The sequence below is a fragment of the Castor canadensis genome, chromosome 5, assembly GCF_047511655.1.
Source record: "Castor canadensis chromosome 5, mCasCan1.hap1v2, whole genome shotgun sequence".
Taxonomy (NCBI): domain Eukaryota; kingdom Metazoa; phylum Chordata; class Mammalia; order Rodentia; family Castoridae; genus Castor; species Castor canadensis.
The window spans coordinates 103133954-103149389 of NC_133390.1; the positions used below are offsets into that span (position 1 = coordinate 103133954).

The window sequence follows — 15436 nt, forward strand, 5'->3', positions numbered from 1 at the left end:
GTCCTGGATTTGATTGCCTCTTACAATATTTCTTAGTTTTTAGATTCCTCCATCACTTGAGAAAAATAAATTCAAATTCTTCCTGCATTTAAGACACTTGTTGGCTTTGTTTCTTTTTATGGTAGATGCATAAATGTATCTATGAGGGTTCAAACAGATGTGTGCTTTTTTTTTTTTTTTAAAGAAATGAATGCGTATAGTTTATGCTGGGAATTTTCTACTGAAGACATATTCATTTAATTTTCCCCTTATTTAAGAGTCTCACTTTTAGCTTCTGACCACATATGAACCAAAGATAAATTTTCTCCTAAGGTGTGAGTGTTAAAATATCAAGTCCCCACTGTAACAATCTCATGCTAATAAATTAAAATCCTCCCATTCATCTAAAGCTTTGCAAAAGCAACTTCAGTACCATAATATATTAATGTAAGAATACCAGGGCAAATATGGTTCAGATGATGTGATCTTAAGCCCTACATCTATCATCAGTACACAATTTATAACAAATTCCTAATAGCCTAAGGACATTTATAAGAAATAAAGCATAAATACCATTCTAAAAATATTATAATATTATAATTCATATCAAGTTTTTCTTGTATCATTTCATGTGATTTTCCTGATATGAAATGAAATGGGTAAGACAAATGAATATTATCCTTTTGGGGTTTTTATTAGGGTTCTCCAGAGAAACAGAACACATACAGAAGTATAAGAAGAAATTTATTATGGACGTGGGCTCATAAGACTCAAAATGAAATGGACCTGCAATATATGATGTGTAAACTACAGATCCAGGAAAACTGGTGGCATAATTTATGCTAAGTCTGCAGATCTAAAATCTAGGGGAGCCAAATGGTGTTGTAATTTTCAGTTCAAGGTTCAAAGGTCTAAGAACTAGGTAGAGGAATGATGTAAGTTCCAGAATAAAGAATCAGGAGGTTGAATCTCAATGGACAGAGTGAAAGTTCCAGCTCAAGAAGGGAGAGAGAATTTGCTCTCTCTCTGGCCTTTTTTTCTATTTTGTAGTCCATCAAGGAATTGGAAGATGCCTGGCCACATTAGTGAGTATAAATCTTCCTTACTCAAACTACTGATTCAAATACTAATCTCTTCTGGTAGCACCTCACAGGCACACCTGGAATCATGTTGTACCAGTTTAAGGCAGCTATTAATACAAAAAAATTAACCATTCATTTCTTCTTCGAGTCCACGGATATATATTTACAAGGATTAATGTAACTGTCATTTTAATAATTTATGCATAAATGTAAGTTAGATAAGCATGCCTGTTTGTAGAAAAATACTTCTTTTTTTTTTTTTTTGGTGGTACTGGGGTTTGAACTCAGGGCCTCACACTTGCTAGGCAAGTGCTCTACCTCTTGAGTCCCAGAAAAATACTTCTTAAGGCTTACAAAGAGGTCACTTCTAAATGATGTATCTCTTGGAATTTGGAACATAATCTATATGCTTTATGTCATTTTGAGCATTTAAACAGAACCAAAAATGTGATTTCAGAAGAACCATGACACAAAAAGGTATTAAAGTGACTGTGATTTGAGGAGAGTTTAGTTTTTTAAGTTCCCTGTATATTCTGGTTGTCAGTCTTTTGTCTGATGTATGGCTGGCAAATATTTTCTCCAACTCTGTGGGTGGTGTCTTCAGTTTAGAGACCATTTCTTTTGTTGTGCAGAAGATTTTCATTTTACAAAGTCCCATTTATCCATCCTTTCTCTTAGTTGCTGAGCTGCTGGGTTTCTATTGAGGAAGTCCTTGCCTATACCTATTACTTCCAGAGTATTCCCTGCTCTTTCCTGTACTAACTTCAGAGTTTCAGGTCTGATATTAAGGTCCTTGATTCATTTTGAGTTGATACTAGTACAGGGTGATAAACATGAATCTAGTTTCAGTTTTCTGCAATGGATAACCACTTTTCCCAGGAACAGTTGTTGAAAAGACTATCATTTCCCCATTGTATATTTTTGGCGCCTTTGTCAAAAATAAGGTGGGCATAGCTGTGAGGATTCATATCCGAGTCCTCTATTCTGTTCCATTGGTCTTCATGTCTGTTTTTGTGCCAGTACCATGCTGTTTTTATTGTTATTGCTTTGTAATATAGTTTGAAGTCCAGTATTGTGATACCTCCAGCATTGTTCTTTTTGCTGAGTATTGCCTTGGCTACTCATGGTCTCTTGTGTTTCCAAATGAACTTTAGTTCAAATGACCAAAAAACACATGAAAAAATGGTCATCATCTCTAGCCATAAAGAAAATGCAAATCAAAACCACACTAAGATTCTACCTCACGTCTGTTGGAAAAGCCATCATCAAAAACACCACCAACAACAGGTGTTGGAGGCGATGTGAGGAGAAAGTAACCCTCATACACTGCTGGTCGGAATGCAAGCTAGTACAACCACTCTGGAAAAAAAATATGGAGGCTTCTTAAAAATTTAAACATAGATCTGCCATATGACCCAGCAATCCCACTCCTGGGGATATACCCAAAGGAATGGGACACAGATTACTCCAGAGGCACCTGCACACCCATATTTATTGCAGCACTATTCACAATAGTCAAATTATGGAGACAGTCAAGATGCCATACTACAGATGAATGAATTAAGAAAATGTGGTACTTATACACAATGGAATTTTACTCAGCCATGAAGAAGAATGAAATCTTATCATTCTCAAGTAAATGGATGGAAATGGAGAATATCATTCTGAGCAAGGTTAGCCAGGCTCAGAAGACCAAAAATCATATGTTCTCTCTCATATGTGGATTTTAGATCTAGGGCAAATACAGCAATGTTATTGGACTTGGGTGACATGATAAGGGGAGAGCACTTATGGGAGGTATGGGGATGGGTAGGAAACCCAAAACATGAAAGTATTTGATGTCCCCACTGCAGAGAAGCTAATACAGAAGCCTTAAAGTGACAGAGATCAATATGGGAAGGTGACCCAGAAGTAGTGAAGAGGTCAGGTAGAGATGAATCACCTTGGGTTGTAACACATTTGTACATGAAAACAATGTTAGGAATTTCTCTGTATAGCTATCCTTATCTCAACTAGCAAAAATGCTTTGTCTTTCTTATTACTGCTTATGTCTTCTCTTCAACAAAATTAGACATAAGGGCAGAACAATTTCTGTCAGAAACCGAGGAGATTGCAGGGGGAAGAGGGAGGAGATGGGACGGGGAGAGAAATTGCCTCTACAATGAATGCACATATGAATAAATGAATAAAAAGTGTAAAAAAAGATAAAGTGACTATGAGATGTGGCTTAAACAGTAGAGTGCCTGCCTAACAAACACAATGCATTGAGTTCAAATCCCAGTACTGCCACAAAAAAAAAAATAAATAAAAATACTGAAGTACCATGTAATGTGTTTAAAGAGAAAGTAAGGGTAAAACCCTTACTGGGAGGCTGCTAATCACCCCAATGTTTTGATTTGATCAGCAAAATACACTTCTGTGTCTTTAGGAATTTATTGTGAGAGAATTTCTTTTGCATACTAAAATCTTGCTGTGAAAGCAATTGCCAAATGCAAACAGACTGAGAAGCAGTGTTAAAATACAGACTGACTAAGGAAGAGCAAGATTAATTATCAGGTGCTTGATTATATTTAGCGACTGTAGTAATGTACTAGCAACCCAGTTCTCGGTATTGCTTCAGTAATCAAATTCTAAAACAGAGGTGAGTTGTAGAAATTTCCATTTTCTATAATGTAACTTTTGATTCTATTATTCCCAATTCCTCCCTTCCAAGAAAAAGGAAAAAAAACCCAAGATTCAAATTTTGGCATTTGCAAAGTTATGATGGAGCAATAAAACATTTCAAAGAAACAAAAGATGACATGTAAATATTTCAAAGGAAATAAAGACAAAGATTTTCAGAAAGAAAAAATATTCTAGAAAACAGGGGAAGATTTCCTTGGTTTTGAAGGTTTTGAAGGTGAACCCTGATGTGAAAGGGGTCACTGATTACTCTTCCTTAATTCATGTTTCACAAGTCATAGCATAACCCCAAAACATACTCTAATCATGATCAAATGTATTTTATGGCAAACTTCACTTATTTAAACTTTTTGTATGCAAATGAGGAAAACTTTCAAATTACATAAATGGAGAAAGGTTATGGAATATCACACCTTCCTACCGCACCAATATGTTACATTAGTCACCTCATTACTTCATTAAGTAATATGTGGTCTTTCTTCCCCTATCTTAGTCTCAGCTCTGCCTAGCTTGCTAGCCAAAGTTTCTCCAGCACATGGAAGCACACATCATTGATACACATGGCACACACAGATACCCAGACACATCTGATCCTAAATCACTGAGGAATAAGCTCAGTCTTTATGCACTTATTTGAGAATTTTTGGGAGACCTCTGCACCTTATCACAAAGACCTTTGTAAAGGTCATTATGATGCATGTATCTCCCCAGCACTTCTCTGTAGAGTGCTTCCTGACCATTTTGTCATTTTTAACTTCATCTGGCTCTCATGCTATTTACCCATGTCAACTTAAATCTCTTGGCCCTGACAAAACTACAGCTTATCTTCATGTATTTTATTTTCCTTAACTTGTTTGCCATAAAGATTATATCATTTCAGGACTGTAATTTAGAAGCTTTGCCTTTTTCAGATTTTTCTAAAACAATACAAAAAATATTTTTTCCACAATTTAGGGTAAAATCTATTATTAGATTCTCTGAGCACAGAGGAAAGACAAGCTTTTGTACTTTTTTCATTTAGATGTGAATTTTAACTTACATACATATAAAATATATATAATGATTATAGAAATATAGAGCAGTACAATTGTATTATAGAACATTGTAAAGTTAAGAAGAGCTAATATTTAGAAATAAGTTATTTTAAAATGACTTTGATGTAAGAAGGGAAGTGGGGAAAAGGAGAATAATGGAAGAGATGAACCAAACTAGGGTATAGAATATATATATTTATATATGTATAGAAATGTCACCATGATTCCTTCTGTTTAATTATCAGATATTAATAAAATCATTTTTAAAAAGAAATAACTTTTTTTTTACTGTTGTGCTGGGTGGGGGCACATTGGAGTATTTGCAAAAGTTCTTAAAATGTATTAAATATATCATATTTGAATTCATCCCCTCCACTGCTCTCTTTCATCACTTCTCCCCTGATTCCTGGATCAGTCTCAATGGGTATCATTTCTGCATTTACTCACATATATAAACACTATTTGGACCACCTCTTTGCCCTCCCCCGCCTCTGGGCAGAACTTATTCTATCTTCTTGTTCCCTGATATTGTAGAAAAAAAAAAAAACATAGAAGATGAGAAAAACATGACGTTTTTGCTATTTTGTGATAATGATATGTATATAGGTAGATTCCTTGTGCTGTTTCCTAGCGTATATGTATTACAACCCAAATTGGTTCATCTCGACCAGACCTCTTCACTACTTCCTAGTCCCCTTCCCGTAGGGGTCTATGTCAGTTTAAGATTACTATATTTATTCCCACACAGTGAGCACATCAATCACCTTCAAGTTTTTGGTTTCCTTCCCTTGCCCTGTTCCTCATGCACATTCTCTCCTTAGCGTGACCCATGTCCAAAAATATTACTGCATTTGTTTTAGGTCTATAATCTGCATATGAGGGAGAACATGATTTTTGGTCTTCTGAGCCTGACTATCTTCGTTTAAGATGATGTTCTCCAGTTCCATCCATTTATCTGCCAGTGACAAAACTTCATTTTTCTTTGTGGCTGAATAAAATTCCATTGTGTATAAGTAACACATTTTCTTAAACCACTTATTGGTAGAGGGGCATCTTGGCTGCTTCCAAAGCTTGTTTATTATGAATAGTGCTTCAATAAACATGGGTGTGTAGGTGACTTTGCAGTAACCTGAGTCTCATTCCTTCACTTATATCCTTAAAAGTGGTAGTGCTGGATCATATGGCAGGTCTATGTTTAGCTTTTTAGGAAGACTCTATATTGTTTTCTGTAGTGGTTGTACTGGCTTACATTGCCACCAGCAGTGTATGAGGTTTCCTTTTTCCTCTATCTTAGACAAAATTTGTTGGTGGTGGTGTTCTTGGAGCTATTCTAACAGGAGTGAGGTGGAATCTTAGTGTGGTTTTGATTTGTAGGAATAACTTATTTTACTACACGACAGTAACTTCATCTGGATGCATTGTGTGTGACTATGTGTATGTAAGTGTTTATGAATGTATGTGTGTGCACAGGTGTACCACAGTAGGATCATATTTTTCATAATCTTCCCTAATGCATTTCTTTTAATTGAGAATTTTCACCTCACTGATTATTTACTGCAATAATATAAAAATTATTCGGATTTCTAAAACTGACCTCCCAAATGTCCTTTCTTATATCTGGCAATGATTCGTGCATTGCATCTGATTATGTCCCTGACATAAAAGCTTTATTTCATTGTTTATTTGGAAAAACCAGATCAGAAAGTCCACTTTTTTGGCAGTAATAAGGCTTTAACTTAGGACTTCAAGTTCTAAGACAGGTGCTGTACAGCTTGAGCCATACCTACATCCCTGTTTGCTCTGGTTACTTGGACATGGGGTCTCACTTTTAGCTCAGGCTGATCTGGAATGAGATACCTTATTTCACACTTCCTGCTGTTGCTGGGATGACAAGTGCACGTCACCATGCCCAATTTTTCTCCATTAAAATATGGTCTTAGAATCTTTTCTTTGCTCTTTTTTATTTCATTAAATTTTTTATCAGGATATATTCATTGTACAGGGAAAGGATTCATAGTGACAATTCCAATTAGACTTATATTGTACTTTATTTACATTGCACCCATTGCCTCCCCCACACACACACTTAAAGCAATTGCAAGAGGTTTCTTAGCTCTGTTTCATGTAGGTATATGAAGTCTATCTGCCATATATTGTCACCTTAATCTCTTTCCTTTACCCTCTCCCCTCCCACAAGTATCCCCCAAGCACACGTTGAACCTATTTTAAATTTATGTTCGAAGGAGTGTCTCAATGTGGGTTTACTTAACTTTGGTCCGTTCAACCCTTTCCATTACTCTCCCTTACCCCTTCATCTCCCACCCTCCATTTTCCAACAGCTTGCAATTCACATCTTTATATCTTTTACCTTTGTATCTTATGTCATGCTATGTTACTGTTCCTTTATCATTCTCTTCCTTTCCTGCTTTCCCCAAGTTCCACAAGGTAGTTCCACTGTTACAAACATGCTCTACATCTGGCTTGATTTTTGTGTACATGTTTATCTTTGGATGTATCTTCCATGGATGAGAGAAAACATGAGGCTTTTGTGTTTCTGATCCTGGCTTACTTCACATAACATGATGTCTTCCAATTGCATCCATTTACCTTAAAACTACATGATATTATTCCTTATGGATGAGTAACACTCCATTGTGTATATATACCACAATTTCTTGATCCATTCATAAGTTGAAGCATGCCTGGGTTGTTTCCAAAGCTTGTCTATTATGAATAGTGCTGCTATGAACATCAGTGTACAGGTGTCTCTGCTGTATCTTGTTTTATGTTCCTTTGGGTAGATGCCCAGGAGAAGTATCATTGGAAAATGGCCATACTACCAAAAGTAATCTACATGTTCAATGGAATCCCATAAAAATTCCAATAAAATTCTGCATAGAAATAAAAATCAATCATGAAATGCATATGGAAACACAAAAGACTTCAAATAGCCAAAGGAATTCTAAGCAAAAAGTCCAATGCTGGAGGCATCACAATACCTGATTTCAAACTATAATACAGAGCCATAAATGAAAAAACAGCATGATGTTAGGAAGACTAATGAATCAGAATAGAGGATCCAGACATAAACCCTATATATAGCTAACTGATCTTGGACAAAGGAGCCCAAATCACACGATGGAGAAAAGACAGCCTCTTCAATAAATGCTGCTGGGAAAACTGGATATCCACATGCAGAAGACTGAAACTAGATCCCTGTCTTTCACCCTGTACCAAAATCAACTCAAAGTAGATTAAAGACCTTAATGTAGGCCTGGAACTTTGAAACAACCCCAGGAAGCAGTAGGAAATATACTGGAACAACTTCCAAAACAGAACTCAAAATGCTTACCATGTAAGGGAAAGAATGAACAAATAAGACTGCATCAAACTAAAGAGCTTTTGCACAGCAAAGGAAAGAGTCACCAGACTCAAAAGATAGCCCTCATTATGGGAGAAAATCTTTGCCAATTACTCATCTGATAAGGAGCTGATATCCAGAATTTACAGGGAACTCAAAAATCTCAGCCCCCAAAGAATCAACACCCCAATGAAGAAATGGGCACATGACTTACACAAGGAATTCTCAAAGGAAGAGTTATAAATGGCCAATAAGTAAATACATGAAGTATTCAACTTCTCTGGTTATAAAAGAGATGCAAATAAAAACAACACTTAGATTTAATCTCACCCCAGTTAGAATGGCCATAATCAAGGGTAATAAAAAATTCTTGCAAGAATGTGGCAAAACAGGAAAACTTTTACACTGTTGGTGGGAATGCAAATTAGTACAAACACTATGGAAAGCACTATGGAGATTCCTCAAAAAACTAGAGGTAGAACTGCTATATGATCCAGTGCTCTTTTTGCCTGGAACTGTGATCCTCCCTTTCTTGACTTCTCAAGTAGCTTGGGATAACAAACACACCCCACTACACTTGAGCCATTCCTTGAGATGATTTGATCTAGACTGTTCTGGAAATATGATCCTCCTGATCTCAGCCTGCCAACCAGCTATTATTAAAGTTGTGAGCCACCAGTATCCAGTTTAGAAAGCCCATATTTAAGAGTTACTTGGTTACTTCATTGGGATACAATTTGTTTTGTACATTATTTTATTTCATATAAAGCACAAATTATATCTTCCAATGCAAAGTGGAAGGATTCAAATAAAACCATTTTGAGGAATAAGAAAAGATGACTTTGGGTATCCAGTATCCCATTGACTCCATTGATGACACTAAAATCAGCCTTTTTCTTATGTTATGAAATTCTGAATTCAATCTGTGTAGTTTCTTAGGCATATCAAATATGCAAATCCCCATCAATCACACACTTAGTGATTTTTACTACCAATTATTAGATCTTGATGGAGACAATATTTTCATCAAAGTCACAAATTGTTCCTTCTGTTGATGTTAATTATCCTTTTAAAATTAATGGTGTCTCTCAATAACATCTATTTAGTTTTAAATATAAAACAGAATACTGTTCACCAGATTGTGAATTAAATAGACTTATTATATCCTCAGGCAGAGAGCAGGTGGAATTCCTTAGAACTTACTGGAGTGTTTAGGGATACAAGAGCACATTATTGCTAATAACTATGAAGTAATTCAGAAAAAAATGTAATATCTATGTGCACGCATATACGTACTATCAGCCCTATTTGCATGTTCTTCATGTGCTGATTCAACCAACAACAGATGGAAATACTTTTTTGAATTGTTTTTGTAATTTGTACAGACTTATATTGCTTGTCATGATTCCTTTAAAAATGCAACATAATGTCTGGTTCAGATGATCGCACCTATAATCCCATCTATTTAGGAGTAGAGATTAGGAGGATCACAGTTTGAGATGAACTCACACAAAAGTTAGTGAGATTCTATCTCAACAGATTAACTGGGTTTAGTGACACACATCCATAATACCAGCTACACAGCAGGAATGGGTAAGATCATCATGGTCCAAAGCCAGCCCTGGGCAAAATCTGCTGACTTTACTGGAGAAATAACTAAAAAAAAAAGAAGGGCTGGAGGTGTGGTTCAAACGGTAGAGCACCTGTCTAGCAAGTGGAGGCCTTGACTTCAGATCCCACTACTGAAAAAAATAAAGCAGAATGAGAACTATTTATATAGCACTCATATTGTATGAAGTACTATAAATCATGTAGAGATGATTTTATTTTTTAAAATTTTTTATTGGAGTGTATTCATAATATGGGTAGGATTCATTGTGACAATTCCAAATAGGCTTCTATCATACATTGGTTAATCATGCCCATCATGTCTCCCCCTCAACTCCTTCCTGCCTCACTTAAAGCAACTGCAAGAGGTTTCTTTGTTTTATTTCACATACATATATGAAATCCATCCACCATATACCTTCACTTCAATTTCTTTCTTTCACCCCTACACACACTGGATCTATTATAATACTGTCTTTTGTTATTAATATTTTACTAAATATTCAAAAGGGTTTCTCAATGTCTCCCCACTGTGAGTATATACTTTGATCTGTTCAACCCCTTTCATTATTCCTCCTTACCCCTTTACTTCCCATTCCCCAGTTTTCAGTACATATCCTTACATCCTCTACCTTCACAGATGTTGTATTTTATGATATTGTTGATGCACTATCATTCTCTTTCCTTTTCTCTCCTTTCCTGAGTTCCATAGCGTAGTTCCACTATTACAAACATGTTTAAATGTATGGGAGATTGTGCAGCATTGAGTATACTTTGGCATTTTAAATGGAATACTGGAGCATCTGTACATTTTGGTATCCATTGGGGACCTGGAATACCAAATGAGAACTGTAATGTACTCACACACATATATAAATACACATATAGACATATATATGAAGGAAATGAGAATGATACTGACAACCATCAAAATGTTAACATGGAGAATACTGGTAAAGAATATAGGAGTCCTTTATAGTAATTTGAGACTTCTACAAATTTAAAATTAAAAAGTAATAATATACTAACAATCACTAATGAACATTTGAAAACATGGTTGATTATAACAATAAAAATTAAACGTAAATAAAAAAAATTAAACATTGCCTTTTTAGGCTAATGGAGACATACATTTTCCTAAACATCTATAAGAATATAGGTAGCTAGTATTTCATGGAAGTTGCTGGTCATATTGGTTTTAAACACAAAAGTATGCATCCTTATTGAATAATTGTAATTTAAATGATTACTCCATAAAAAAGAAAATATTAACACTAACACTAATATTAGTATTTCCAGGAGAAATTTCAATCTACTCTAAAAACAAAAGTAGGTTAGAAAAGTTACATTTACAAAAGTATTCATGTATGGATAATAAAACAAAGCTGAAAATATTTGACTATTATTGTGAAAATTCTAAAATAGACCATATGAAAGCAGATCACAAAAGAGTACATGAAACACATCTCCAAATGAATTTAATGTAAAATGTTGAGTTCTGTGTGAGTAAAGGTAGCATGTGCAATAGGAAGAATGGCTTCATCAGGAGCCTGGCTACAGGCTTTTGCTCTGGAGGGATGTCTGGAGTTGCCCAATCAATCTCAGTTAGGAGAGCAGTTAGAACAATCCTCCAGATCTCCTGAAGGCAAAGTGCAGGATGGTGACCTTGGAATCTGCATTTCTGAATAGCACCCTGAATGATGCGATGCCTGATGTACACTTCTGAGAGTAGATTGCCAAGACTAAGCATGTGTTTAGCAAGAGTAAATTTAAGCCAATTAAACAAATGAGATCATAAACAAAGGAACATGTTGTTGCCTCTCTCTCTCTCTTTCTGCCCTCTTTGTCTAAAAAATGACTTTTCCTTTCTTTACTCAATCTCTGAGCAATCAATTTTTTTTTCTTACCTTTCCTTGTTTCTTCTGCCTTTTCACCTCTATGAAAATCTTCTTTGTACCATATTTCTTTATAGGTTGTGTCTTGCAGTATTATGAAAAACAGATCACAGTAAGGGAAGATCACCAAAGGGAGAGGGAGGGTAAAAGAAGGAAGGTGAATATGGTTGATGTACTTTCTATACAGAATGAATGTAGAATTTTTAAACCTGGTGAAATTACCATAAGAAGGGGACTGAGGTAGAAAGGATAAAAATAGAAGAGATGAACCAATTTGCTTTATAATACTTATATACATGGAAACTTCACAAGGAAACTCCCTGCATAGCTATCTTAAGCAAACAAAAATGTCTTTTTTTCTGGCTGCTGGAGTTGCTCAAGCTATAGAGCACCTAGCTATCAAGTGTGAGGCTCTGAGTTCAAACTCCAGGACAACCAAAAAGTCATTTTTCAGAAATGGAGAACAAGAAAATAAAACAGGGCCTGTCTGGGGTTTAGTTCAGTTGGAGGGGAAGGACACAAGGAAAGGGTGTAGGAGGATGATAAGTAGAAGTATTTTGTATTCATTTATGAAAATGGAAAAAAGAGACCTATTAAAACTATTCAGGAATGGGGGTAGGAGGGATTAAAGAGAATGATGGAGGGGGGGAATTTAACTATAATATATTGTTAGAATTTTTGTAAATGTTACAAAAATAATATGATAATAAAGAAAATAAAATTTAAAAAAGCAGTTATGGCTTCTGATTGATGTTGGTTATCTCTTCAGAGTCCAGTGTTCTAGACTCTTTCCAATTTGTTGGTGCCTAGAGATCTTGTTTATGAACTTTTTCACCTAAATCGTCTGCATCCACATATAAAGAGAAGCTCAAATTTCCCGTTGCTCTCTTTTCCTTAACGCCAAAGGATCTGTTTGCTATCCCTTACTGAAGCCTCTGACAACAGGCACTTCCATATTTTATCTGTCACCACAATCCTAAAGCATTTTATTATTTCAGTCGCTGGGCCCACTTCTAATAGCAGCTGAGAAAATCCATCTTCCAACACTTGCCGTATTTGGGAAAGAGTGTCTAGTAGTTTGGCTTCAGAGACTTGTTGAGAGTTATTCTAATTAATAACATTTTCCTTGTCTGCCAGAATTGTTGGGAACATTCCTATTCAGATGTCCATGGACATCTCAGAAGATTGAAGATCTATTAGTGCTTGTCATATTCACTTATTTCTCTTCTGGGAAAATGAATAAAAAAATAAGCAAAAGATGTATGCAAATAATCATACGTAAAATGCATACTAAAATTAATGATTTCATGGATATTAGAAAATAACCTTATAGCTTTATGGTTTGAGAGAATTTGCTTCCATCCTTTGTGACTAAATTTTCTCAACCATAAAATACAGATAATAGTACTTACTTTGAAGATTATTATAAGTTTTAAATGAATCAATATATTCAAGGGTCTAGCACAGTTTTTACAACACTTGTTTTACTCAACATTATCATATAAATAAAAAGTTAAAATGTTACATTATACCATGTTAATAAATCACTGTCACTACAAAATTTTAGTAGATAAATATTATCATAAAATCTAGGGAAGCAAACTATATAAGGGTACAACTATATACATAGATGTTTTTAAAAAATACACCAAAGTGATCTTTTCTGCTCTGTAATGTGTAAAATGCAAACATAGGCTTTCTTTTGTGATATATATTCTTCCAATCCATTTTGTTCTTGCAAAAAAGAAAGTATTGATGAAAGGAAGTATCAGTACAATTTGGCGAACTGTGTGATTAATTTTACCCATGTAGTTTCAAATCACTGAGTGTTACTATAAAGAAAACAGCCAGCCTAATGGTAACTGAGTTACAGTAAAGTCTTAAAAACTTAAGAACTCATGCCTGGGTAGCTGAAAGAGACCCTAGAATTACTATCATACAAGTTGTACCTCCCAAGCTTCCTCAGATACGATTGCAAATTCTGAGCAGTGTTAATGCAGTGCCAAGAGTACTCTGGTTTTTCATCAGTGTCACTTACAAGGCATGCTGGACATTTAGCAGCAGGACCATTAGCCATCAAGGCTGTGAAGTAATGGGATAATACTTGTCTACTAACCCTGAAATAAGCTCACTGTATGTGACCTACATCCTCCTGATGGAAGTATGAGAAGATGATGACACCACAAAAGTGAAGCAGCTGCTATATGTCAAGCCAAAAAGGAAGAAACTCAAGTCAGACAGAAGGAAGGAACGCTATAAGAGTGAGCTGAAGTAATAGACCTAACAACGTGGCATGGCCACGTAGATAGAAAGTGATCTGAAGGGGCAAGAGCTAAACATTGAGGTACAAACATTGAACAAAGGAAAAAACTGTCAAGATTTGCAATCAGTCAGTGTTGACAATCAGCCACATGAAATGTGTTAAAAATCTGGTTTTTACCGATTGCTTTATTTTAGCATCCTTTTTTAAAGATGAAAATTAAATATGTGTATATAAGTGATATATTTTATATGGCACTGAGTATTAGGAAAATGAAAAATGCTCTGTCAAATTTATTAAAAGGAAAAAGCAATGCTCAATCATTGTGAGGTTTGAAAATAAGATGAATATATGTATATTCTACCAATATGCACAGAAAACAACATAGTGGAGTTTTGTGGGAAGAGGAATTTTGACATCTGAATTTCAAGTCATATACATTAAGCCAGTAGACTCTCACGTGGGCGACTGGAATAACCACATTTTAAACAGAGATGCTGCCACTTTGCAAACTTTACAAAATTGTCAGAGTGCTTCCTTTAAAAACCACCATGTAATTTTTGTTTAACTAGGTTGTTGTTGCATAAGCGATATTCTAAAGGCATTAAAAGTGATCGTGATTGTGATGTTTATCATCTAATCAACATTGCTTAAATAGTAATTTTCACACAAAGGTTATTTTATTTAAAAGACAAGAATGAATATTTTGGGGATTGAAGTGGTTGACATGAAATTATATTAGACAAATTAAAGTTAAGTTAAAATTCTGATTTCAAAAGCTACTAGTGATAGTATATATAGCTTCTGATTTTTTTTAAGCCTTAGCTTCCTCAACTAAAAATTTGATTGAAAGTATTAAACTCATGCCTTTTGGAACAATAAAATATTTCATGTAAGTTAATGACTGGCACAAGGTAAAATCACAGCAAATTCTCATATTTGCTTGTTTGAAATTTTACTATGCTCTTAAAAAGCAAAAATGGGCTTTTGGACAAATATATTTCTTCTGCTTAGCTGATACTGAGCCCCAAGTTGAGAGATTTATAAATGAAAGCTATCGCTTGCAAGAAATGAAGAGAATAACTGCATTGAGAAGTCAGACATTCAAGAGTTCATTTAAAGATTTTTAAAAGTTTTCCAAAATACTTATTTCAAGCTTTGTTGAAGAGAAGTTTGCTTTAGAAAGTTCACCGTATTTTCCTTGTTTTGGTCAGAAAACTGTCTTTTCATTACATATGTTTGCCTGCAGGGGCCCCTGAAATGTAATTTTCCAGGCAAGGTGAAAGTTCTCTGAATTAAAGAATATCTATGTTTCAGCTTATTGGGTACATATATTCATTCAGTTAATTCAACTAATCTTTTTATTTGCATAACTTATATCTAAGGAATGATTATTTTGTTTCCTATTTTCTTTATATAGTTACACAATTTTCAGATTGAAGATATGACAGATATCAATAACAGCATTTCTTCCAAAGCTGTATATATCTTTAAATTTTAAGCATAAGAAAAATCCATAAAAGAGAAAAATTAGA

The 15436-nt window shown here is 34.9% G+C and overlaps 1 protein-coding gene across 4 annotated transcripts in view; it reads left to right on the top strand.

Moving 5' to 3' along the window:
• The first annotated feature begins 928 nt into the window (after nt 1-928).
• The window catches only part of Bche (butyrylcholinesterase), a 92024-nt gene continuing 77516 nt past the window's right edge, over nt 929-15436 (top strand). For 2 of the 4 annotated variants that reach the window (XM_020154680.2, XM_074073860.1), the window contains exon 1: nt 929-1064. The gene's annotated coding sequence lies outside the window, so the exon portion shown is untranslated. The remainder of the gene's footprint in view (nt 1065-15436) is intronic. The other 2 variants (XM_074073858.1, XM_074073859.1) reach the window with 1 other exon arrangement.